This window comes from Talpa occidentalis, unplaced genomic scaffold, assembly GCF_014898055.3.
Source record: "Talpa occidentalis isolate TD23 unplaced genomic scaffold, MPIMG_talOcc4v2.1 talOcc4.7, whole genome shotgun sequence".
In the NCBI taxonomy this organism is placed as follows: Eukaryota; Metazoa; Chordata; class Mammalia; order Eulipotyphla; family Talpidae; genus Talpa; species Talpa occidentalis.
In genome coordinates, this window is record NW_023605083.1 from 68,310,452 (window position 1) to 68,337,260 (window position 26,809).

Consider the following 26,809-nt stretch of genomic DNA (forward strand, 5'->3'; position numbering starts at 1 on the left):
GGAGCAGGAGGAAACATAAGGAAGGCAAGTATTAAGCCTTTTTTTGGCTTGTACAATAAAGAATAGCTCTTATCCAAAATGCAAAAACAAACAAACAAACAAAAAACCTCCCATTAAGAAACATTGGACCAGATATTAATAAGGTCCCTTCAAGATTTTAAAACATTTCAGAATTAATATAGGACTATTTGCTACTATATGATTGCCTGTCAAAGGTTTTAACCTTTATCACTTACAAAAAAACTAACTCAGCACTACTCATCAACTAGCCAGTATTTAAAACACAGTGTTAGGTATTTATAATTAATATGGATTGAATACTATTTTCTATGCAGTATGGGAGACAAGTCAATTCGGAGTGTCACACAGCTGCTCAATAATGCAAATGATGCCTGTTTAAAATACTGTATTACGTTGCTCTTTTAAAAGTATGGGGAGCAGCATGGCATAATTGGAAAAGCACAGACTGGAAGCAGAGAAACCACTGTCCATCATGAATCTATCAGTTATTAACTGCTTGAGCATATTATTGACCCAAATGGGTAACAGAAGTGGCACAGTCTGTTTTAAGGAAGTTGCAAGAATTAGGATGATCATTTAGAAAGATTGGCACATATCAGTGGCTCAATATATGGTACCCATAATCATTTTATTATTCTCGTCATCTTACAGATGATATTTATTAGTTCCTCCTACTGTCCTAAAAAGAAAAAAAAATGTGATTTTGGATATGGGCTTGGGATGATGATTGTAAAATTGGTCTGGTGAATAAGAGGGAAACTTGATGACCACAGAATGTAGTGGTCCTCTTGTATGTTTGCATTCATTCCACAAATAGTTCTTGAGTTGCTGTTACATACCAAAAACTGCAGCAGGTCCTAAAGATGGAATGGACATGATCTTTATATCCCGGAGTTGGGACTCCAGAGGACTTTACTCTGTATCTCTACAAGAACTGGTGACTGCATGCTGCATTTTCAAAACCAGACCCATTGAAATGTTTGTATGCATTGTCCTTATTGCTTATACAAATAAATTATAAATGCTCCAAGTTTACTTAATCCAGGAGTTGCACCTTTCATACCATTAGCTTGCATGCACGCGCGCATGCACACACACACACACACACACACACACACACACACTCCAGTACCCCTGTGCATCGGTACCATGAATATCAATGGGCATATTACTTACTCATGGTTACCTTTTTTCTCATTATTAAATTTGGTTTATAAAACTCCTTGGGTCTATTACTTGAAAAATTGATTTAGCAGTAAAAAATGTTTAGGAAAAGCAGGACAGCACTGGATCTTTAATGTGCATTGGGGATTCTCTAAGAGGTTGATACACCATATTTAGCATTTCAAAAATAAATCTGACCTGGAAAACCCTCTTAAAAACATTTTTCCCATTACATTTGACTTGATAACAAATGCTAGTAAATCTTATATTCCTATTTATTGCTCTTACCTAGTGGTTTTCTCTAACATATTTAGGGAACATGGTTTTGGACACATGGTTTGCAAGATTATGTTCCTCTTGCTGAAAAGATGGGAAATAATTTTAATTAATGTTTAAATTGGTCACTAGAACAAGCTAACTTTTATTTTCAATTTGAGAATATCAGGAGACAGTGTAGTCAATGTTAAATGTTTGGTTTATCTCATTTAGGTCCTTATTTGTCTCTGCTCCAAAATAAAATGATCTTTGAGTGACAGTTAGCAATTGCCCAGTGCTATAAATTTGCATTCAATAAATTAAATTTGCGTACCCATTGTATTACATGCAATAGTAGGAAAAGAGATAATTAAAGTATGGCTCATGCCTCAAGGAGCTTATAGTCCAACAGAGAAGAAAATTATGTTAATAGATATTTATAATATATGATAAGTACATATTAGAAATAAGTCACAGAGAAAGGAGAGATTATCCGGTTGGGCAAATATCTGAAAAATAATTCTTAGGATCCAGGCAGACAATTTATTAACATTGAACAAATGCTTGTTAAACCAAATTCCCTCTATGTAGCACTTAGAAACAAGAGAATGAACGTTATAAACAACAACAATCAGTCAAGATATTTGAACTTTTCTATCCAGCTCACTTCCCTTACTGTAACTGTTACAGGACAGGGAGAGGGGCACCCCAGACCCCCCAAACCTGCCTGCTCTAAATAGGTTCTGCCATCCGCCACATCAACACAAAACAGATGAGACTTTAATGAAAAGGAACTTTAATACAATTAGTAAACAATACAGGAAAGGCAAAGAATATAGTTTCTAAAACACCCAAAGTTACCCGTCCCCTCATGGGTAAAAGTCGACCCAAATGGGACTGGCCCAGAGCAAGGCCCCAAAGCCTGCCACAAGTCTAAAGCATCCTCCAATGGGGACCCACAGAAAAGGATCAGAAACAACCAGACAAGTCTGGAAGGAAAAGAGCAAAATCAAAATCAAGACAAAAACCGCCATTGTCACCTCCCCACGGGTCTCTCACTCACATCTGTGTCACCCAGTCCATGACCAAAAGGCAAGCGCAGTTTCTTCACGTGTCTCGGCTTCATGCGCCTCCCCTAGGTTTCATTCTGGCTCTATCCTGCTTCCTTCTTTCCTCAGTCTCCTCTCCAGCTTCTTCTCTCCCTGCTCAGCACTACCCTCCCTTGGGTGGGGCAGGGAACCTGGAAACTCCCCCTTTTCTGGGGACCACCCTGTTACATAATGACTGAAAAAAGATCTATTGCTTAATAGAACCTACAAGAGCAATTGTACTCTGAAAAAAGTTGGGGTCACCCTAAAATAATTAATGTCCACAAACACATTTTGAATTCCACCTCCAAAGAGGCAGAACTGGCTAACATTTCCTCATCCTAAATTGCCACCCCATTTGGTAACTATCAAAATCATTTTCCCCACAATACCCCCAGTAATGCTTCCCTTTCAACCCAATTCATTGAAAACATACCATAAAAATCAAAACAATGCTGTGCTAATGCTAATACTACTCCATTATATTTTCTAATGCCTCATGTTCTGATATTTAAGTCATAACAAAATTCCCCTCCTTGATTTATATAATCTACCTTTTATGATTGAGTATACTTAGGCTCAAAGACACTGAATAAGTAACTTTGGTTTCCAGTAATTTAAGTTTGGTGGGGTTGTATTTTTTTTTTTAACCACACTTTGTGAATCTTTTATGTCTAAGTACTAAGTTGTCAAGAAGGCATCCTAAATATCAGTTGTGACTTAGGGCTGTTATGGCTTGTGAGCTGGAAGTTACCTTTGCCCTCAGCATATTGTTATGCAGAAAATGACAACAAAACTATTCTCATGCAAAATCTACCTATCACCCTAATAGACCCATTAGAATTTTTATTGTGTCATAACTGAAAAATAATGTTCTTCAAAGTTATATAAGTCACTTAGCTGATTGGGTCAGAAGTTCTCACTGTTAACCTGAAACACATTTTGGGGACTTATTCAGGGCTGTGTGAAAGTGCCACCCAGTTAGTGATAAACCCCTTCTTTCACCCACTCAGGAAAGCATATTGGAATTCAAATGAGTGAGGGTAGAATGTACAAACTTCAATCTAAAGATCACAGAAAGGAAGTTCTTGCAAACTCTTGTGCCTTAATTATTCTTGGTAAGCCACTATTTGCAATACTTCTCAGGGTGCCATAGTGCTAACGTTTAGAAGATGGACTTACTTGTTATAATATTTTTGTTTTTTTGTTTTCTTATGAAGTCATGTTTTAAAAGTACCTTCAAATATTAATAGTTTTTTCATCTTTTTATTCAGCTTCATTTAAAATTCATGAAAAGGAAATCTGATAATAACTGTAATAATAGAATGACTAGGTAACTATAAATTGTTACAGTGTCTTAATTTACCAAGTATCTTCATGCCTATTACACTTGTTCCCCAATTGTCTCATATGTTCATTAAGTTCCATTCTACAGATATAAAGTTCCATTTTACAGATATAAAAGCTGAGATTCATGAATAAATGTTGGGAATATGAGAAATTGTACATAGTGACAGTATTATCATTCTAAGACTAGTGTACTTATTAAGGAAAGAGAAAAAATAAAAACACACAAGCCCATGGAGAATTACCTCAACCACCAAATCAGAAAGACTAGCATTAGCCTGGGATTCTTAATTCTGATTGGTTTGTTCTGCATCAATACAGTTAATTAATATACAACTCTAAATTAGCTTTTGCAGGCAGGAAATGTCAGCAGGTTTCTTCTTGTCTGCCTGCTAAGTGGAGGGCATTAAATCATTATTACACATAATAGTTTCTAATTTACAGGTGGAAATATTAGCTACCAAATGCATAAAAATCATCCAGAGCCTGAAGGTCAACAATTGCATTTCAGAAGGTTTTGTTTTCCTTCCAGTCACTTTACATCACAGTTTGATGGCTGCCATAGTATCTTTCTTCCAAACTGATTTATGATCTGAACCTCATTCCTTCATCTCACTTAAACCATGAGATTGCTCAAAGACAGCTTGTCAGCTGCATTTTCCTAACATAGCAAAGGAAGTTCAGAGGTTAAGTGACTCACCAAAGGTCAAAGGAAAATTTTACTGCTGGGTTGATCTTCCAGATTGGTACAAACCCTGGAAGAAACTCATTTGTCTATGTCCTTTCTTAACTACATGTCTCCTTTCCCCCCTATAATTCTATACCCATGACATACAGGGGGACAGTGGGAAATGCACGACTTTACCACCAGATAACACACTCTGTAAATAAAACTGCAATTACTGGCTGAGAAGACTGGGACTCACTATTGCAGTATTTTATCTGCTGTGTGGCCAATTCATTAAAACAGATATCTAGTGTTTTAATCACTCTGCCAAACTACCATCTGCTTCCATCCCAGCCTACCCTCCTATTCCTAAACATCCCCCCATACCTCCTGCCACAGTTCCAGTCAGGTTTTGGTATAAGAATGGACAGCTTGTGAGTGGAATGTTGGGGGGTTGTGCAATAATTCATCTTTTGGGAATGACAGAACAAGCTGTTGTATGCTGTGAATATGCATAGCAGGTCTTGCTGGGCAAAATCTTGGATCTGAAATGAGGATGGCTCCCACTTGGTGGAAACAAATGCTTCCTTCTTCTCCCCACTCACCATTCAAAATAGTTACCAGTCCTTCTAGAAAGTCTGAGAAATATTCCATGCCTGTGAACAAGCCTCCTGAATGAAGTGGTTCTAGATTCCAGGACTAGGAGATGAATCAAGATCAAAAGTGTAAATTTATTATTAATAATTTGACTTACTTTTAGGGGGCCTCCCGGTGGCGCAGCAGTTGAGTGCTGGGTTGTGAAGCTGCCTGCAGCCTCTGCAGTGCTGGTTTGATCCCTGGCTGCTCCGTGACCACTGGAGGAGGGTCCCACATGGCGCGCAGACCTCTCCTGCCGCCCTCTGCTCCCCTCAGCAGTGTACTTCGATCCTTCTGCCTGCTCGGCTCCCTGCTCTGGCTCTGGTGAATTCTCTCATCCTCCCGCGCTTCTGACTGTACCCAGTGCTTGTATAAATAAATAAATAAACCTTTAAAAGTAATAATAATAATTTGACTTACATTTAATAGCTTCTTACTATGAATTAGGACCACACACTGTTTATTTTAATTTCTAAAGTAACCTTGCTGCTGGGTTGTAAGTTGTGTCCCCAATTTACAGATAAGTCAACTGAGCAAGTTGTAAACTACTTAAGTCATGAACCCAAGGCCACAGCTGTTACAGATACTTGATTTGAACTTGTGATGCTTTGACACCAAACCCTATACCTTTAATGATTATATCACCTGCCAAGCTTCATAATGCAAAAGAGATGGTAGCAATGAGCTGCCTTTAGTGACATCTTTTATGTCTTGTGCTATGGTTTGCAGTATCATTGCCTTCTTTTTATTCCCAGCATCTGGTAAAGTTGTTTTTTGTTTTTGTTTTTGTTTTTTTTTAATTCTCCCTTTTCTAAAACAACAAAAACAATCACACACAAACTCAGGCCCATAATGTTAAGTTATTTTGTACAAAATTTCTCAACAGGATCTCAGTAATGGCTCTCAGTACCCTCACCCAAAGCAATGTTTATGCATGAATGACTGTCAAATATCTTGTTCAATTAGACAAGTCCTTTCCAATTTATGATTGAGTCTCAACCTTGCCTCCCCTGCTGTAGGGTAAAGAAAATATCAGGCTTTTCTGCCCTTCTGCCATCAGTATAGATGATGGATCCTTGTCCTGAATGCATGCCTGATGGCGGGCACCTGGAATAGGGTGTGGGCATAGGTAGATGGGATTCAGCTGAGCTAAGACTGCTTTTTAAGGGCGGCGTCAAGGGGACGCCAGCAGCAGCAGCAGAAGCCGAATCCTAAGCCAAAGCTGATGCCGATGCCGATAGAGAAGCCGAGAAGCAGCCCCCCAGCCAGCACCCCTGCCTGCCATGTACCCGCTGAACCCCAATAAAAAACCTGCAAAGCCACTGAGGACTCTGACTCCTCCTTTACCCGGTCTGCATGGGATCAGAAAACCTGCACTGTGGCCAGTCCTGCCTCTACAATTGGCGTAAGCCGGCAAGATCCATGTAGACGGGTATGGAGCCCTCCGAAGACCTGGAGGGACTAAGGAGAACAGGCTGCTTGTCTGTGACGACGCTGGAGGCGCCATGGCTGCACAGAAGGTGGATACGGTCCGGAGCTGTGGGATGAGACCTCGCATGGAAGAGATGCCCGAGAGGACCAGCCAACGACACCGGAAAGGACCAGCCAACAACACCGGAAAGGACCAGCCAATGACCCCTGAGGCAGCAGGCCGTTGCTGAAGCAGGGAGAGGCCAATGGACTTGAACTGATGGGCTGATGGACTGACAATCCCACCAGAAGGCGGAGGACCTTGCAGGTTGATATGTTTTGGGACCCTGGGGGTGGAACAGTTTTGTTTGTAAACCCCAGGAGATGGGAATCTGGGGGTGGCCAGTGGGCCTAGATGGCCAAAAGCAGCCTGTTATGCCCAGCAGCCAGGTGGAGGAGAAAAGCCAACTAAGAAGGCAAAGCTGGTACTGATGCTAAGTTGAGAAGCCCTAAGCGGAAGTTAAGCAGACTTAGTATGCTGAAGAACTGTGAGTCTCGTAAAATCACCTGTGGGTGATGCCCTGCTCATTCTTGAGTGAGGGTGAGGAGCTGAGGAAACTGTCCTTGGAGGATGGGTGGGGAATGTGGCTTGGGGTGGAGCCCAAGCCAAATGTAGAGTTTTGATCCCCGACCCATGTGCTTGTGCAGTGGGTTGGCTTGAGTGCAGGGGTCTGCGAGTTGCATTGGTGGCTATGAAGGCCGAGTGTTGGAGCGACTGCAGACAGAAACCCTGAGGGATGGCGATTACCCCCAACAGAATAAAATTGCCAATCCCAGAGCTAGTGCATCCTGGGGGTGGATGCTGTGTGTGGCTTGTAGCCGAGACTACAGCCAGAGAAAGCCAGGAAGTCTGACGGCTCCTGGCATGTTGCAATAGATGTTGTGAGTGATTCCCCTCCCTCGTATGAGCAGTGCCTTCGGCAGCAGATTTGGTGGCTCATCTGCTGGTACCAGTAATTGTCTTTTGCACTAGGTTGGGGCCCTGCCTGGACTTATTTGTGTTCTGTTGTATTTTGTTATATTGTATTTTATTATATTTGATGTATTTGCTTTTGTGGGCCATGGCTGCATTGTTTGTTTGCTTAGAAAATTGTATATATATGTATAGACTTTATGGCAGAAAACCCTGAGGGGGTGGACTGTAGGGTAAAGAAAATATCAGGCTTTTCTGCCCTCCCGCCATCAGGATAGATGGTGGATCCTTGTCCTGAATGCATGCCTGATGGTGGGCACCTGGAATAGGGTGTGGGTATAGGTAGATGGGATTCAGCTGAGCTAAGACTGTGCTTTTTAAGGGCGGCGTCAAGGGGACGCCAGCAGCAGCAGCAGAAGCCGAAGCCGAAAGAGAAGCCGAGAAGCAGCAGAACGAACTCCAGAGAGCTCAGATTGAGTGAAGACTTGCAGCCAGCACCCCTGCCTGCCATGTACCTGCTGAACCCAAATAAAAAACCTGCAAAACCACTGAGGACTCTGACTCCTCCTTTACCCGGTCTGCATGGGATCAGAAAACCTGCACTGTGGCCAGTCCTGCCCTCTACACCTGCACTCCTCAAAATCTGGAACATGGTCCCCAGAGTTATGACCAGCAAAGCATCAGAGCTGTCCCACACTGGATCAGCATTCTAGGTTCCATGAAGTAAAATGTTAAATCAAGCAAGACTGAGGCCCTCATTTGCAGAACCCAAGGCAAAATAAAAATACAAAGCTCCTTTGTAGGGTAACTGGTTTTCAGGCTTTTCTGCCCTCCTGCCATTAGGATTACCGGCCTGAAGGGGCATCTGCATTTGTTACATTGTTATAGTTGTATTATTTACTTCTGTGGGGCATGGCAGCAGTATTGAGATATTCACCAAGAGAAGCAGAAGCAGGATAAAGAGGCAGGAGAGAGAAAGGGAGAAAGAAAGCCAGAGAAGCCCAGAGTGAAGACTTGCTGGGGGCCAGGAGGCCTGGCAGTCTCCTAAGCCCCAATCCTTCTCCACCCCCTGCACCTGGTTGCTGCACTACATGTAAAAGCTCAATAAAAGCCTGAGAAAGCCACTGAGGGCTCCAGGACTCTCCTTTACCTGGGCCGCTCAAATCATAAAACCTGCTCAGTGCCCATCCTGGCACTATACCCTTATTCCAAAATTATTCACCATTTCAAGACAGCAACAATGGAGCACACCAAGCACAGGGCCTCTCTGAGAGTGGGATTCTGTGAATCTGCATAGAAAGCCTGCCCATGAAGCGGGCCCTGACAGCCAGTCTCCAAGAAAAGCCCTATTTTCCTCCAATTTATTCTCCTGAAACCTGAAAGGGAGAGAATCCTGGACTTGTAGTTTATAGCCCTGTGTGTTGGTTTAGTATACGCAGAAAGCTGGCTCTGTTATTTTATGTCTGTCATTTCACTTTGGTGCTGAGAGTCCTCATAAACTTCAAGTGTCTTCCTTACTCTACTTCATTTATCTTTTTCTAATTTCCCTTTTTGCCATCTTAACTCTGTGTAGTACAAATGGTTTTTCAGGCTCTTCTTCCCTCCCACCATCAAGATTGCCCTGCCTGATGGGTTACCCTCAGTTGTTACAGTGTTACAAACTATCCTGTTTACTTTTGTGGGCCATGGGAGGAGTATTGACACAGTCATCAGGACAAGAGGCAGGAGAGAGGAGAGAGAAGCCAGAGAAGCCCAGAGTGAAGACTTGCCTGGGGCCTGGAGGCCTAGTGGCCTCCTGGCCCTCCCAGCACCCCTGTGTGCCATGTACCTGGTTGCTGCTCTGTATGTAACAGCTCAATAAAAACCTGAGAAAACCCACCGAGGGCTCCAAGATTCTCCTTTACCAGGTCTGCTCAGATCCTAGATATCCTGCTCAGTGGCCTTCCTGCTGCTACAATTGGCATAAGTCGGCTGGCTGGTTTGAAGCAGACAGGTGTGGAGCCCTCTGAAGATGGCAGGAGGGACTGAGGAGTAGCAAACTGTATTTGCCTGTGACAACACTGGACGTGCCATGGCAGCACAGGAGATGACCAACATCCAGGAGCTGGGGAAAGAGCTAAAGATGCTGCAGGAGCACAGGAGGTGGCCAGTGGGCCTTCATGGCCAAAAGCAGCCTGTGTACTGCCCAGCAGCTTGACAGAGGAAAAAAGCCAAGTTAGAAAGGCAAAAGCTGGTCCTGCGATTGGGAAGCCCTGAATGGCTGTTAAGCAGCCCAAGTATGTTGAAGAAGGCCAGTGAGTCTTTTAAAATCACCTGTGGGCGATGCCCTGCTCATGGTTGCGTGAGGGTGAGTTATGGAGCAACCCATTCTTGGGGGATGTGTAGGGAACATAGCCTGTGGTGGAGCCCACAGCCAAAGAGGGGACCCAAGAGAGGCTACATGTGGAACTTGTATCCATGGATCCCCGACCCATGTGCATGTGAAGTGGGTTGGCCTGAGTGCCGGAGTCTGCGTATGCATTGGTGGCTATGAAAGCTGTGTTGGAGCGACTCCAGACAGAAAACCCTGAGGATTGGGCGATTACCCCCAAAGAGTACAGAATTGCCAATCCAAGAGTGAGTGCATCCTGGGGATGGATGCCGTGTGCAGCTTGTGGCTGAGACCACAGCCGGATGGTTCCCCTCCCTCCTATGAGCAGTGCCTTCGGCAGCAGAAGTGGTGACTCATCAGCTGGTGCCAATAATTGTCTTTTGTCACTAGGTTGGTGCCTTGCCTGGAATTATTTATGTACTGTGTATTGTTTCATTATTCTGTTGTATTTTTTGTTTATTTTCTTTTATGGGCCATGGCTGTTGTGTTTGTGTTTGTTAAGGGAAAATTGTATATACTTGTATATAGATCCTTTGGCAGAAAACCCTGAGGGGGTGGATTTTAGAGTAAATGGTTCTTCAGGCTTTTCTGCCCTCCCACCATCAGGATTGCCATGCCTGATGGGGCACCCTTAGTTGTTACATTGTTGCAAACTATCTTGTTTACTTCTGTGGGCCATGGAATCAGTATTGAGATAGTCATCAAGAGAAGCAAAAGCAGGAAAAGGAGAGGCAGGAGAGAGAATGATAGAAAGAGGCCAGAGAGGCCCAGAGTGAAGACTTGCTTGGAGCCAGGAGTCCAGCAGGGCACCCCTGCGTGCCATGTACCTGGTTGCTGCTCTCTATGTAACAACTCAATAAAAGCATGAGAAAACCCACCGAGGGCTCCAAGACTCTTCTTTACCCGGTCTGCTTGGATCCTAGATATCCTGCTCAGTGGCCTTCCTGCCGCTACACTCTCAAACTAATAGACTAACACCTGCACCACCATCAGCCATTCTCTCTAGTCTCATCACCAGGCTGGGGAAACATCCCCACATCAGTGACCAGCTCACCATCGTGTCAAATCTTACCATTGACTTCTCTGAGCCATTTGGAGAAAGATATTTTTAAAGACTGTTAAACAGAAAAACCACCCTATTTAGTCTACCACCCTCATGATAGTGAGAGAAATAGCTTATTTTCCCTAAAGGAACACATGTCTTAAAAACATGTGTTTCTTGTTTTTTAAAAACAAAGATTTCTATATCATGAAGATAAGCACAGGCATCCAGCATTGCTTATTTAGGTGTACTTTAGAATAATAGTCTTTCTTCAAGCCATAAACTCTACCCTATGAAAAATTATAGTGATAACCTATCATTTCTCCATCTCCAGTTTTTTTCTGTGTCCTCTCCACCAAAAATAAATCTCTTCTTTGATCTCATCTCCATTCCTGAGTCCAGGCTAAATCACTTCCTTTAAAACTCTTTCTGAGTCGTCTATAGATCCCTCCATCCCCTAACCACGACCATCACCATCACCTCTTTCCCAAGAGCTTCAGTAACTTTTCTCTGCCTTAGAAGCATATTTCTGTGCCTCTGCATTAACAGGTATGTTGCTTTCTGCTTCCAGATTAAGGAATTTTATAAATCTTTCATAAATCTTACTGCTTTCAAAGAAGTACTATCTGGCTAAACTTCCCTAATATCCACCCTTTCAAACTGGTATGTTCTTTCCCTTAACAAGTCCTGTTCAGCATATTTATGGCTTCTTCAAGTTGATTAAAAGTAGATACTCACATGCCTCATCTCCCCTACCAGCTAGTAAGCAACACGAGGACAAGGCATTTACTCTCATTGTCTAAAACCATGCCTTGATTATATAGTCATAGTGAGTGTTGAGTGAATGACTGTGAACTCTTCACTTGATCTTAGCCAAAAGACCAAGAAGTGATGATGACTGTGAACTCTTATCAGAGACAAGTCAAAGCAGGAACAAATGGATTTGAGTATTATCTCAACTGACCTCCCCCTTTGATTTTCCATGTTCATGTTCTGCTGCCTATGAGTCTATCAAAAGCCGAGTGAAAAGGCTGTTTCTCTGAGATCATTCATCTCTCCTGTTAATTTGTGTTAAGTGGTACTTTATCAGAGCCAAGCTTTTAAGTCCATTAAAATTCTAAGTTTGTCTCAAAGCTGGGAACACTATAAAAGACAACATCAGTCCTGTGGCTCTGCCCCACTCTCAGGACAAACTGGTGCTTTCAACCTAGGTCACGGTCAGCATCCAGGACCTCCAGCATAGCCCCTGCAATGACAGCAAGGCATGGAGTGTTGCTTCTTCTGACATGTGAAACAGGCTGCTCCAAACTCAATGATCCCTTATAAAGATCTCAGCTGGAGAGGAAAACTAACTTCATGCTGTTATCCTCAAATAGCCTCATTTCTCAAGTTTTCATAATACACTTTTAAAACTCTTCAAAAAAAAAAAAACAACAACAACAACAAATTTGACAGGCCAGACAGCTCACTAACCTGGGAGATTCATTTTAAAAATACAGATTCCCACATACCATCTGTAGAGAATGTCTGGGGTGAGGCTCAAAACTGTGTATTTTTAAAAGCTCTCTATGTGATTCTTATTTGCAACTAGAGTTTAGAACTTCTGGAAGCCTACTGAAGAGCACAAATTAACATTGGTTATCTCATTTGGTGTTCACAGAGATAGTTAAAAGATTATTCCCATCTTAGGAATGAGAAAACTGAGACTCAGCAATGTGATGACTTGTCTAGAGTGAGTCTTAACTGTGGTCCTAAGTTAGAACTAAAACTCAAGTTTTCTGACTCTTGTCCAGGGCCTATCCACTGTTTACTTTGAGGCTTGGCAACTATAGTTGCTAACATATTGGCATGAAATAGCTTATCGGCTTGCTCTAAAAAGAATGAGAAAACTAGGGTACTCTATTTGATCAGAAAGAGAGCCGTATGACCATGAAAAGTTCATATAATGATGCCCTGCAATCTGGAGACACTATATATGTCTATCTCTATCTATATATTCCTATATATCTATAACTACACATGCTTCATGACTGCCTTTTCATGTTTGTTGCCTCCATTCTAATAATCAACTCCCTGTTCGAAGAGAGAAAGAATTGCTGATCTGATTGGTGAGAGTTAAGCACTTTTTCAGTCATATTTTATTAGTAGTTGAGTTTTTACTCTGCCCCAAAGGTTAATACCATTGTGGTCACGTCTTAGCTAAATAAGATTCACAAATATACAGCGTAAAAAAAATGTAGAACTTCAGTATATGAGTAGCATGTCAAATCAGTGGAGAAAGGAAAGACTTATTTCCAATTGAGCTGAATAAAATGGTTATCCATGTAGAAAAGAATAAAATTGAACATCTCTGTAGCTCATATAGATTAGAATTTAAGGAAATATTTAATAAGTCCTGAATCTAACTATTTCTCCCTAATTTAACCAATTGCCTCTTAATTGGTCCCCATGATTCCACCTTGACCCTATTGTCTAATTTTAACACAGAAGATTCAGTGATACTTGAGGGAAAAAAAAAAAAAAAGAGTACAGTAGCTTAGAATTCTTTAATGGTTTCTTAACTGATTAGCAACATAGCAACATAAGAATCCAGAATCCTTAACATTTCCCAGAAAGGCATATAAAGCCTGACTACCTTTCTGACCTCAATGGCAGGAGAGGTCTGTTGCACCATAGATGGGTTAGCTCCCACAGCAGTGATAGTGTGATAGTGCAATAGTCCTGAGACTTAACTCCTATGACACCACAGAGGGTCCCAAAATACATGTTTTTATTATCTTTTCTGCCTAACATCGTGTTAAATACTGTGTATGTACTTAGAGTTTACTAATTTCATCGCTTTAGGGTAAATGATTTTCAGGCTTTTCTGCCCTCTCACCTTTAGGATTGCCCTACCTGATGGGGCACCTGCATTTGTTACATTGTTGTAAGCTGTGTAGTTTACTTCTGTGGGCTATGGGGGGAGTATTGACATATTGAGGGAGAGAAGCAGAGGCAGGAAAAAGAGGCAGGAGAGAGAAGGGGAGAGAGAAAGCCAGAGAAAGCCCAGAGTGAAGACTTGCTCTGGGCTTGGAGGTCTACCGGCCTCCTGGCCCCCCAGCGCCCCTGCCTGCCATGTACCTGGTTGCTGCATTACATGTGAAAGCTCAATGAAAGCCACCAAGGGCTCCAGGACTCTTCCTTTACCCGTCTGGTCTGCTCAAATCATAGAAATCCTGCTCTGTCCCTGTCCTGCCGCTACAATCGCTCTATCCATTGTCCTGCCGCTACAATCGCTCTATCCAGGGTAAATGGTTTTCAGGCTTTTCTGCCCTCCCATCATTAGGATTGCCCTGCCTGATGGGGGGGGGTACCTGCAGTTGTTACATTGTTGAAAACTATCCTGTTTACAGCTCTGGGTCATGGGGGGAGTATTGAGATAGTCATGAAGAGAAGCAGAGTCAGGAGAGAGAAGGGGAGAAAGAAAGGAAGAGAGAGAAAGACAAGCCCAGAGTGAAGACTTGCCAGGAGCTCGGAGGCCTACCGGCCTCCTGGCCCCCCCGGCACCCCTGCCTGTTCTGTATCTGTTTGCCACACTACATTGTAAAGCTCAATAAAAGCCTGAGAGAGCCAACCGGGGGCTCCTGGACTAGTCCTTTACCCAGTCTGCTCGGATCTTAGAAAATCTGCTCCGTGGCCCATCCTGCTACTACATTCTGCTACCCTTTTATTTTAGCCTTTGCTATTATCATTGGCCATGTGTTCATCATTCTGCATTAATAAGCACCCACCATTGACTTAAATGAAAAGAGAATGATAACACTAATATCTTGGTTATTCATAAATGCCCATTTCAGACTTGGAGGGGCTGCTCTGCTCATTATAGTCACTCAAAGACCAGATAGCTGTGGGTCTACCATTGAAACGTTGCCAATTATGGCGTTACTCAATAGAGTTATGGTTAGAGTATCTGAAAGTGATCGTGAAATCCCTTTATGTGTCTGTTGGCCATAATCACTTTTTCTGTGAAGTTCCTGTTTTAATTTTCCCCCTTTTATTTCTGCTGATTACCTTCTTCATAATTTGTAGAAGTTGTTGGTACTAGTCCCTAATATTAGATATGTGTATTATAAGTGTTCTCTTAGTTTCACAACTTTTCTTTAAGGTGTCATTTGATAATAAAGGAAAATTCTTACTTTTCTTAGTATCAAATTAACACTCTCCTTGTTAAGGCGGTGTTATGGAGACCAATTAGGAATCTATTGGATAGCGATGGTCGAATGGGGAAAATTAGCTGTATTATAGGATATTTTTGAGAGTAGAACTGAGAGAATTTCATGGTAAATAAGGTATGGGGAAGATATGTGAGGAAGAAAAGATGAGTCAAGTGTTAAATATGATCAAGATTTAGGACTTGACCAATTGAAAGAATGAATAATTTGACGAAATTACAAGTGTAAATGAGCAGATTTGAAGAAGATAAGCAAAAGTTTGATTTAAGTCATGCTAATTTTGAGATATCTATCTGATAACTAAGTGGAGATAGATAGGCTCTTGAGTATGAGACAGATGTTCATGAGAACTATGAAACAGTCTGGAGAAAATACTGAATTTAGACATAAACATTTGAAAGTTGACAGCCTTAGAAGGCATTTAAAACTATGGTACAGAAAAAATACATGTACTTACAGAGTTAGGTAATTTGAGTACAGAAAAGGTCTAAGGACTGAGCCCTGGAGAACTCTTAATATTTACTGATCAGGACAAAGAGAAGGACCCAGTAGAAGAGCTGGGTAGGTAGGAAATTGAGAAAAAGCAGTGTTCCAGAGTTCAAAGGGAGAAAACGTGCAAGAAGAGAGTGTGAGCAACTGTGTCCGGGTAACAGAGCAAGACAAAGACTAGAAATCACTATAGTATTTGGTGAGATGGAAGTTATTGGAAAACTTGACAAGAGTAATTTTACAGTGTATCTTGGTGAAAGAAGTTTGACTTTGAATGGTTTGAGGAAGCTTGAAAATCTGGGACATGGAAGACACAACTCTTTAAAGAAGTGTTTTTAATTGTTTTTTTTTTTTTTTCTTTTGTTCTGTTTTAGGGAATAGGGGAGCCAACAGTAATCAGATGGGATACAATGACAAGGAAGGTTTTGCTTTTTTTTTTCTTTCTGTTGTAAAAAAAAAAATTAATCATGCATTATAGCATGCTTGCATGCTAAGGGGAATGCTCTAGTAGAGAGGAAAAAATTGACAATGAGAAATTATGTTTTTGAATGAGCAATATGGGAAGGGTTTGATTAATATAGAAACATCACCATTTTATTGACTATAGTTGGAAAAAAAGAGTGTGTGGGTGTGGAAATAAATATGCTAGTATGTTTGGGCAGGGCAAAATTTCCCTTACATGTCCCTTGCCTTTCTAGACATTAAATTTTATAATTATGCCCTAGTACTATCACATAACTTATCCCATTAAATGATGGGGGGTGGGTAATTTCCCAACTTCATTAGGAAAAATAATATTAGAAAAACATTCAAGACCAAAACTCTAGTCTTCTTATAGCTCCCTCTGTGCTGTTTGTTTCATTCATACATTCATTAGATAGATTGCTATTGAACTCCAGCATGATATAAAGCTTTGGATCTAACACAACATATCTGTGTTACAACAGGATATCTCTGTTGTATTCTTGAAGAAGGGATTGAAGAGAACAAATAAATATGTAGGGAACCTGGTTGGAATATTATTAAAATTGGCCTTGTGTAAAATGATGGTAGTATAAACTAAGCCAGTAGTATATTGAGGTGATAAATGTTGAGGAGTTTGGATTGATAGTATATAGTACTAGGTGTTTGGTAAGAGAGAGAGAGAGAAACCTTTGTTGATGACTTCGTGGATTTGAACTTGAAGAACAGGTAGATGGTGGTTCCCTTACATAAAAGAGAAGGTTTTGGAGTCATAAAAGTTGATCATGTAAAATTTGAGATGTCAGTGATTTTTTCAGGTGAAGATGGCAAATAAAATGCCCAAAATGCCTGCTAACTGCTATGCCAGGACTTGTGAATACAGAGATAAATAGAAGTTACTTTCTACCCCCAAAAGCTTATAGTTTAGCATCTCATTCTTTTATTTGCTATACAGCACCTTCCTTATTCCCAATCTGCTTCTGGGGCTAAAAGTTAAACTTTGCTGAGCAATGGATGGAAGGAAAAAAAAAAAAACCAAGTTGAATTCTTTAACTAGACAACAATCCCTCCTAGAAAAAATCAGAATATGGTGTGAAATATGCTAATAAAATTTATGCAAATGAAGGTTCACTGTATTAACTACAAGATCAAGGGATAAGTACAAGTAATTTGGTAATGGGCTGTAATTACCCTTCCATCTATGGTATGGGGGACGAGGGTGATGCATGAATCAAACACTGTTACTAAATACTTTCACATTCCATCAGTGCTTTCTCATTATCCCTGCACTTGAGCATACCTGAAAAGCCACCACAATATAATCAAGACAATTTGAATACCAAGATAAATAGAAGAGAGGATGATTTCCTTTTCTTCTCCTTTTGTTTGAGTTGATAATGTCTGATAGAAAAGAGGTCTTTCTTAAAGTACTAGTAACTTCTAGGTGTGTGGTCTTGGGTAAAGTAACTGACCTTATTTACTCAGTTCCCCCATTCTTTATATAGGGATATTAATACTGGTTGTTAAACTCTTCAAAAGGTGTCAAAAGTGACTCCTGTTTCTTTATTTAGAAACATTTTAGACTGTATTTTTCTTTTTTACATTTTCTTTTGAAATATTTCCAAACTTACAGAAAAGTTGCAGAACAAAGAACTATCTATACCCAATGAATTATTTGAGAATAAGTTTTACACATGTGCCCTTGTCCCCAAATACATCATTGTGTTTTTCTACAAACGTGATGTTAAACTATGTCATAATATGACCATAAAAATTAGAAAATTAAAACTGATTCTATCCCCCATCTAACCACAAAACACACGCAATGTGTTCCAGTTGCACCAATGATGTTCTTTGTAACAAAAATATTCGATCTAGGAGCAAGGGTTTACATTTAGCCCTAATGTCCCTTTCATCTCCTTCAATTTGGAGCAGTTCATCAGTCCTTCACTCATTTCCATAACCCTGATACTTTTAAAGATTAAAACGGATTGTTTGGGTATCTTGGTGGTGGGTGTGGTGTGGTGACACACATCTGAGAGGTGTGATCTGATACCTTTGCATTATATAGGATGCTGTAAAATAAATATTACCTCAATAAGAAAAAAGATGGAAGGGAAGGAAAGGAGGAAAGGAAGTAAGAAGGAAGAGAGGGAGTAAGAAAGGGAAAAGAGGGGAGGAAAGAGGAAGGAGGAAAATTGTTTTGTAGAATATCTCTCAGTTTGGATTTGTCTCATATTTTCTCATAATTAGATTCAACCTATGCCTTTTAGGGAGCAGATTTATGACAGAAATTGATGTTTTGTTTTTCCCTACTGTGGGTATGCACTTCTATTTGAGCCAATACTTGTGCTGTTAATCTCTTGGCTAAAGTACTTTCTTCTAAGTTTCTCTTTTGCCGAGCTGTTCCTTTCTTTGAAGTAAGCATTTTGTGGGGAAATACTTTTAAGATATATAAACATCCCATTCACTAGTTTGGGCTTTTTTTTGGCTGATTTAATTATGATCCTGATGGTTGAAATAGTGCTTTTAAAAATTTTATCATTTGTAGATGTGATACATATACACAATGGAATACTATTCAGCAATCAAAAGAGATAAGCTAATGTCATCCTCAGCAACATGGATGGACTGGAAGGAATTATGCTCAGTGAAGTAAGTCAGAAGGAAAAAGAAAAATATCAGGTAGCTTCACTTATAGGAGGGACATAGGGGAACAAAATAAAGGATCAAGAAAATATAATAGCAAAAACTCACAATGCAACAAAACAAAAATAAGCAGACAATTATAAATCAGAGACATTCTGCAGGGGTTGGGGAGGGAGAGGGATCAAGACAGGGCAGGAGGAGCACAAGAGACTTTGGTGATGATAGAAATTGGTGGTAGAATTTGGTGGTAAAATTGGTGGTAGAAATTCTACGGGGTGGTAGAATTCTATGGGGACTACACCTGAGAAAAGAAAGCCAACACTGTGAAAAAAAAATGAAAACTGAACAATGATGTAAAATAAAAGTAAAGTGAGGTCAGAAAAAAAGTTGTTATCATTTGTTTGAAATACATTTATTGGCATCTTACTCTAATGAGATGATTTCTTCCCATGTGTTTACTCATTTAAGTTATACTAGTATAAACTCATTTATTTCCATTTTATTCAATGCATTATTATTATCTGTTATTATTTCATTTAAATTACCTTATGTTTGGCCAACATGATCTCCTTAAAAATGAACTTTCTGTCTCTCTTTTACTTTTTACATGTCTCATGGTTCTCTGAGACCTACTTTGGTACTGGCTCAATAAGATATTCTAGGCTTATACTTGTACTTCTCTTTCCCCGGCTTTGGACTCAGTCAGTCTTTTAAAGATCCCTCATTCCTGTCAGTGGAGGATATAAACTGAGATCTGGACCCAGATGTGCTCAGTGAGCTGCATGATGTGCCACAGTGCCCCAATTCCAGCCGCTCTGGGAGTGCTGTCCCCAAGTAGTCTCCAGTTAATTGTCAAACATTTCTAGGGATCTCCTTAACTAAAGAAAGTTATCTTCCACATGGTCATGTTCCCTGTTAGAAGAAACCCCTAGTGACTGGCTGTTGAAAGCATGGGCACCTTGCTCAAATGAGGAATTTCTGAACTGCCATCCAAGTTCCAGACCTTCCGATTGGGAAGCTTCCTTATTCGGTTCTACATACAAGCTTAACTTCTCCCTTTGCCCAGTTCAGCTTCTTTCCCTCTCTTCCACTAGAATGATTTCCCAAAGCATTCCATCCCAATGGGCCTATCTCAAAGTCTGCTTTTTAGGGGGCTATCACTCAAGGAGACATGAGGTGATGTTGTGCCCAGGGCCTCTCAATAACCAGAACTAGAAAATGTATATATGCATTTACTACTACCAATTTCTCTATTTATATCTTTCTGAATGTATTCAATATTATTATGAGTATGGTAAAGAGGAAATGACCCTCTAAAAATGTTCATATTCCTGAGGGCAGTGAATATTTTAGGTTAGATTGCAAAGGTGTGTTAAAGTTGCAGGTGTAATCAAAATTGCTAATTGACTGACCTTATTATAATAGGGAAATTAACATGAATTATCTGGAAGGGCCTAATGTAGTAACCAGTATTCTTAAAAATGGAAGAAAGGAGCCTCCCCTGGGGGTTGAGCGCTGGGCTGTGGTTGAGCACTGGGCTGCGAAGCTGCCCGCAGCCTCTGCAGAATCGCCAGTTCAATCCCTGGCCAGCCGGCTAAGGTCCCACATGGCGCAGCCGGCTAGGGTCCTTCTCCTGCCACGCCGCTGCTCCCCTCAGCAGTGTATTTCATCATTCTTCCTGTTCTGTTCCCCACTCTGGCTCTGGTGAATTCTCTCACCCTCCCATGCTTCTGACTATACCCAATGCTTGTATAAATAAATAAATAAATCTTAAAAAAAAATGGAAGACAGAGGCAAGATAAGGGAATTAGAAGGAGATGTGGCTACAGAATTTCCTAGTGATGCAATGTGAAGACTTGACTCAAAGGTGCTTGCTTTGAAGATGAAAGAGCAGGTCATAAGTCAAGGAAAGTGGGCAGCCCCTACAAATTGAGAAAGACAGGGAAAGGAATTCTTTCCTAGAACCTCCAGAAAGAATTCTAGTCCTGCTGACACCCTGATCTTACCCAGTAAAACTTATGTTGGACTTCTGACTTACAGAAGTGTAAATTAATACATTTGTGCTATTTTAAACCATTAAGATTATGGTAATTTGTTATAGCAACAATACCCAGTTAAGTATAGTGAGTTTATACTTACTCTAATTCCAATCCAACACCAAAGGGACTATTACAATTTTACCCTTTCCATATTTGTAACTCCCTTTTCCAGCATTGAAAACCTAAGTTCCCATTAACTTCAATATGTTTACTTATTTAATCAACCTTAAACCCACTGGGCCACTGCTTTGTGTGGCTACCTTCCTCACTTGGGCACTTCTCTGCTGAGCTCACCCTACTATCCCATGCAGATGTCTTCCTTGTAAGGGCTGTAAGGAAAATGGCAACTCAAGCTGTTTTGGGTCTTCCTGCTGCTAGTCTCTATGGCCACCACCTGGGCCAAGAAGCCAGAGAACAAGGGGCATGTGCATATGTAAATATGGACACCTGTGCTGAGAAGTGAGGGATAAAAGTGGAGATTGGCAGGGGCTAGGGATCTCCATTGCTGCCTGACTGCCTCCCTGCCTGCTAGTCTGTCTCTGAGTCCAGTCCCCTTGACTGTTATGTTAGAGATACTGAATGCTCCAAAATTCTCTATTCATCTGCCCAAATCAACAATGAATCTTCCCAGCCTGGGATGGTTGCACACCATGTCCCCAGCTCATGATTTTTAGACCAAATTATTATGGAAGAGGGAAGGGTGGAGGGAAGGAGGTGATAAGGAAGGAGAAAGGGAGAAAAAATGAAGAAGAGAGGCAACTGAGAGGACAGAAGAGCAGCCAAGTCAGGGATATTTCTTTTTTCACATGTAGTCTATTCTGAGTCTGTAATTGAAATATGTAGATGTGTTGTGTTTCCTATTCCACACCACCACCATCCCCAATTTTCTGAAAAATCAGGACTTATTTTTGCTTCCCCCAGGGAATCCATAGTTTTCAACACTTTATCACTTACTCAAAAGAGATGCCTCAACTCTAATAAGTTAAAAAGCACTGAGTTGATAACGATTAAGTGAGAAAGTAGAGTTATGACCTAAATGTCCTCCTTAAAATCCATTTACAAGCCTCATAATAGCTTATAATAGATCTTCAAAACACTCACAACATAACCACTCGTATCTGGAGTTGTTAAAATTTTATGTTCTTTATCTCAATTTCATCTGAGATGCCAAGGGTTAGGAAAATACCTATAGGTGCACAGAACCCCCACATTTCAAGACAGAGAAGATCATTCATAGGGAATTCTCTACGACTGTGAACCCAGTTTTTTTCAGCTAGTGTTAACTACTTGAGATTCTAAAAGGTCCTAAGTCAAAGAGACCTTGAAGAATGAATTTATTGAAGAAAATATTTAATGTGTGTATACTTACCCTTCTATGTCCCTTCTACTCCCAACCATCAGTTCAGTTGCAAAAAAATAGTTCCAGTTAGAGGTTCTGAAACTCTCATGAAAGAAAAGGACAGCTTTCAATATTAACCAGATGAAGATTACACTCTATATCACTGAAGACTGTGCTTTCACTTTGTTCCTCCTTCCCTGAGACCCACCTTAGAGGAATCACAAACCAAGAGCTTCTAGGAGGAGAGGAGATGTAGTAAGGTGAAGGAAAACCAATCAACCACAATCCCCTTGTCTAGTGTAAGCATCTAGGCTAAAAGATGTATCAATGTACAGGTGAATTAGCTCCACATTAAGACTTAGCAGCTTTGGACCCTCTCTGTTGGCGGAGCAAGTTGAGCGCAGCATAGTGAAGCTAACCACAGCCTCTGTAGTGTGAGTTCGATTCCCAGCCAGCTAGGGAGATACACACATGACACAGTAGACCTTTCTTGTCTCGCCTGCTGCTCCCCTCAGCAGTGTTTCCAGTCTGTCTTCCTGTTCTGCTCCCCACTTTGCCTCTGATGAATTTTCTCACCCTCTCGTGCCTCTGGCCTATACCCCAGTTCTTGTATAAATAAATAAATAAATAAATAAATAAATAAATAAATAAATAAATAAATAAATAAATAAATAAGAGTTAGCAGCTTTGGGCTTATTGTGTTGGAATAGTAGATTTTATTTTTATTTTTTAAAGATTCATTTATTTATACAAGCACTGAGTACAGTCAGAAGCACGGGAGGGTGAGAGAATTCACCAGAGCTAGAGCAGGGAGTAGAACAGGCAGACTGATGAAGCACACTGCTGAGGGGAGCATCAGGCATGGCAGGAGAGGTCTGCACACCATGTGTTACACTTGCAATCGGCTGGGGATCGAACTGGTGCTGCAGAGGCTGTGGGCAGCTTTGCAGCCCAGTGATCAACCACTGCGCCACCAGGGAGGCCCTGGAACAGTAGATTTGAATCACAAAAACAAGACTATTTCTGCAACTGCAAGTTGCTAAAGCACTATTTATTTTCCTAAGAATGGAAGTAAAATTTGATGTTTCCCTAAATTCTGTCGAAGAAGTAGGGGGGAAATATGTCCATATATTGTACATGAATGGACTCTGGAGGAAAAATAATAAGTCTTCTGCTTATTTTCTTCGCTCAGCTCCTATCAGAATGGCTCCTTTTTTACTAAACATGATATTGAAACAGTGGAAAATATTACTACTCATATTACCATATGAAAAAACCTACATTACCGTTGTCTGGTAGGAAAAACCCTTCAATGTTTATTCTTATCTTTTTCTTTTTCATCTAACACATGGTTGGGCAGGTGACCTTCACTCTAAATCTCACATCTGTCTATGAAAATCTGTAGTCTTAAAAGCTATTACTCAAGGATCTTTAAGCATCTTACAAGAAGGGTTGAGCCAAGTGTTTCCAGAACTTTGAGGATTAATTACATGTGCATAACCCTTGATATACTTTAGTGAACTTATTTTGCTTTCCTCACCTGAAAACTACATCAAATACTTTTTGAAGTTTTGACATGGATTTTTTTCTTATTTAAATTTATTCTTTTAAAATCTGGTGGGTTCAATAACAAGAACCTGGAAGGGCAGGTGTGGGTGGGCTCATTAACAAGAAATGGACATATTAGCAAACAAGACCAAAAAAAGTTACTTTTTCTCTGGTGGCCAAGGGCACTCCAGGAGTACACTGCTCCCCTCACTCATCTCCCAAATCACCAGGTTTCCTTTTATCCTTAGAAACACAAGGATTGTTAGGAGGGATAATAATTATTAGGAGGGAGGGTTCCCCTCTCCCTCTAAGCTAAGTAGTTTTAAATGTGCCGTAAGATATTATACCTACTCATTGACTAGTAAATATTTATGGAAAATTCATTTTGAGCAAGGTCCTGATCTAAGGACTTAGTAGAGAAGCCTCAGTTGAAATTCTCTTCATCATCATTGTTATCACAATCATCAGATTAAGTAATTTCACAAACTTTGCTACTTCCTGTCATAGTCTAACAACTCTTATAAACCATTTCTTAATTCTGGATATTATGGCCCCATATGGATCCACAGGACATTGTTGTTCATTTGCCTGAAATTCCCCATATGTAGACATGTCAAATATGTGTTTGTTTGTATGTTTACTTACACACACACACACACACACACACACACACACAGATTGTGCTATCTATAGCATGGGGAAAAGCACAGATAAGGATATTCTGAAATAGGCTTTAATTTACAAGGGCATGATTGACTGAGGGAGGGTTTGGATTTATAACATTACTTGGAAGTACAATGGCTAAGATATCTAACTTGTATATCAGAATCACCTGGGATTAGTTTTATCTGTGACTGCTTACCAAATTTATGAACTGATGTAAGTAATTTATCTTCTATCAACCTCAATATTCTCTTCTGGAAAATGGGACCAATAGTAGTATAACTTTCCTCATTGACTGTTATGGGTCATTAAATGAAAGGGTATACCGCATGCTTAACCTAATGTCTGGCATATAGTTTATGCTGAGTAAATGGTAGTGTTCTAATGCTGTCTGTTGCTTGTGGTAACGATCACCTTACGTAGTACCAAGAAATCATTTGCTGTTATCATTATTTTTCACATGTAATGATACTTAGACTGAGAAGTTAGATGAGTGCCAACATTTGTGAAGCTAGTAAATAACAGTATCCCAGATTGATTATCTAGCCAAAACATCCTGCTAACTTCCACCCTCTCCCTGATGCAAACTTGTGCCCAAAAACACACCAACACAGATGAATCTAGACCTTCCACCTTTCTGTGACATCTTGGAAGCAGGAAACTATGTAATTATAGAGTGGAAGAGACTGTCAATGGCAATACTGGACATGTAATCAAAGGCATAGTATTCCCATGGAGATGCATAGGTCACCAGACTTGGCCATGTTTTGCATATTGACTCCAGCTCTATCCTCCTCACTACACATGCAGTGCCCTTGCATACATGTTACTTCACACATGAACCCTATTAACTCCCATCCATGGACAACTTCAGTGTTTGCTCAGCAACATGCCTCCAGTAACTAATGCTTTGAAACAAACTTTTGAAAAATGTATCAGCACCACTTTATTTTCCTGATAAGTTAAAAAAGGCCTGGAGAATTTAAATAAATTACTCAAAATCTAGCAGAGAAGAGGTTTAGCAGCAGGCAGAGGTGCTCAGGTCACTGTACTGTAAAAGTTAATTCTCTACCACATGCCTGTAGACTAAGGGACCAGAGAGCTTACCACTGAGACCCCACTGAAAACACCGCTGCTTTCATGCATGAGTTATTTTCAAAATCCAATGTGTTGTGCAAGGTTGAACAGCTATTGGGTAGATTCCTTCTCCTTCCCATTCTGATTCAAGCCATCACCTAATGCATATCATATTGAACTTACTTGAAAAATTCAATGTGCTGCCCATCTCCTTGTCACTGCCCCTTTCCCTTCAGCCATACACTCACCTAAAGATGGATCGGAATAGTGGTAATAATTTTTTAAAAATTGTGGTGTCCCAAATGCCTGGAGTTTTAGTTTTCTTACTCTCTAGATCCTCAGTGGCCTCTAGATGAACCTGAAAGATATAGTAACTTCCTGTGGAACTTCTCTGGATTGCTGTTTAAAAGGGACAAGCTGAGAGGAAAGACACTGCTTTTAACATCGACTTATCCTTTAACCTGCTTTGTCCCCTTGCTGTGATACATGAAGGCACAGAAAGTGTCTAAAACCACAGTGTATGTTGGTAGCACTATAAATGGGGTGCAATTTCTGGAGGGCAGTTTGTCAACATAGATTAAAGTGAAAGTGTGCAGATTCTTTAACCCAATGTTCCTGCCATGGAAATAAATTATAGGGGATAGATTGCATGAGAGAGAGAAACAGAGACAAACATTGAAAAGCAGGAAACAACCTAAATATTGTACAGTTAAGAAAATCACTGATTAAGCCATGGCAAATCAATTCAGCAGATTTATTAAGGTTTTTTTTTTTTTTTTTTTTTTTTAAGAATGTGATAAACCTCTATGTAAGCTGCAAATTCAAGAAAAGATGCTTACAGGCTTTTGATGACTGGATGCCAAGCATTTCTCTGATGGAACCCAACATGTATACCAGGTATTTTATGTGCACCTTGGTTTGACACACACAGTGGGAGTGAAATCTAACGGCTTATTCTTATAATGATAAAAGTATGGGATTTGCAGGACAAATTTTACTTTTATTTTCTTGTCAGAATTGTTTACATTTCAAAAATAATTAGCACACATTGTTTTTATAATAAAAGACAATTTCATTTATTTGTTTATTTTTATTATTTTTTTAAAGATGTATTTATTTATTTATACAAGCACTGGGTACAGTCAGAAGCACGGGAGAGTGAAAGAATTCACCAGAGCCAGAGCAGAGAACAGAACAGGCAGACTGACGAAATACACTGCTGAGGGGAGCAGTGGGCGCAGCAGGAGAGGTCTGTCTCGCCATGTGGGACCCTCGCAGGTGGCTGGGGATCGAACCGGCGCTACAGAGGCTGCGGGCAGCTTCGCAGCCCAGCGCTCAACCGCTGCACCACCAGGGGA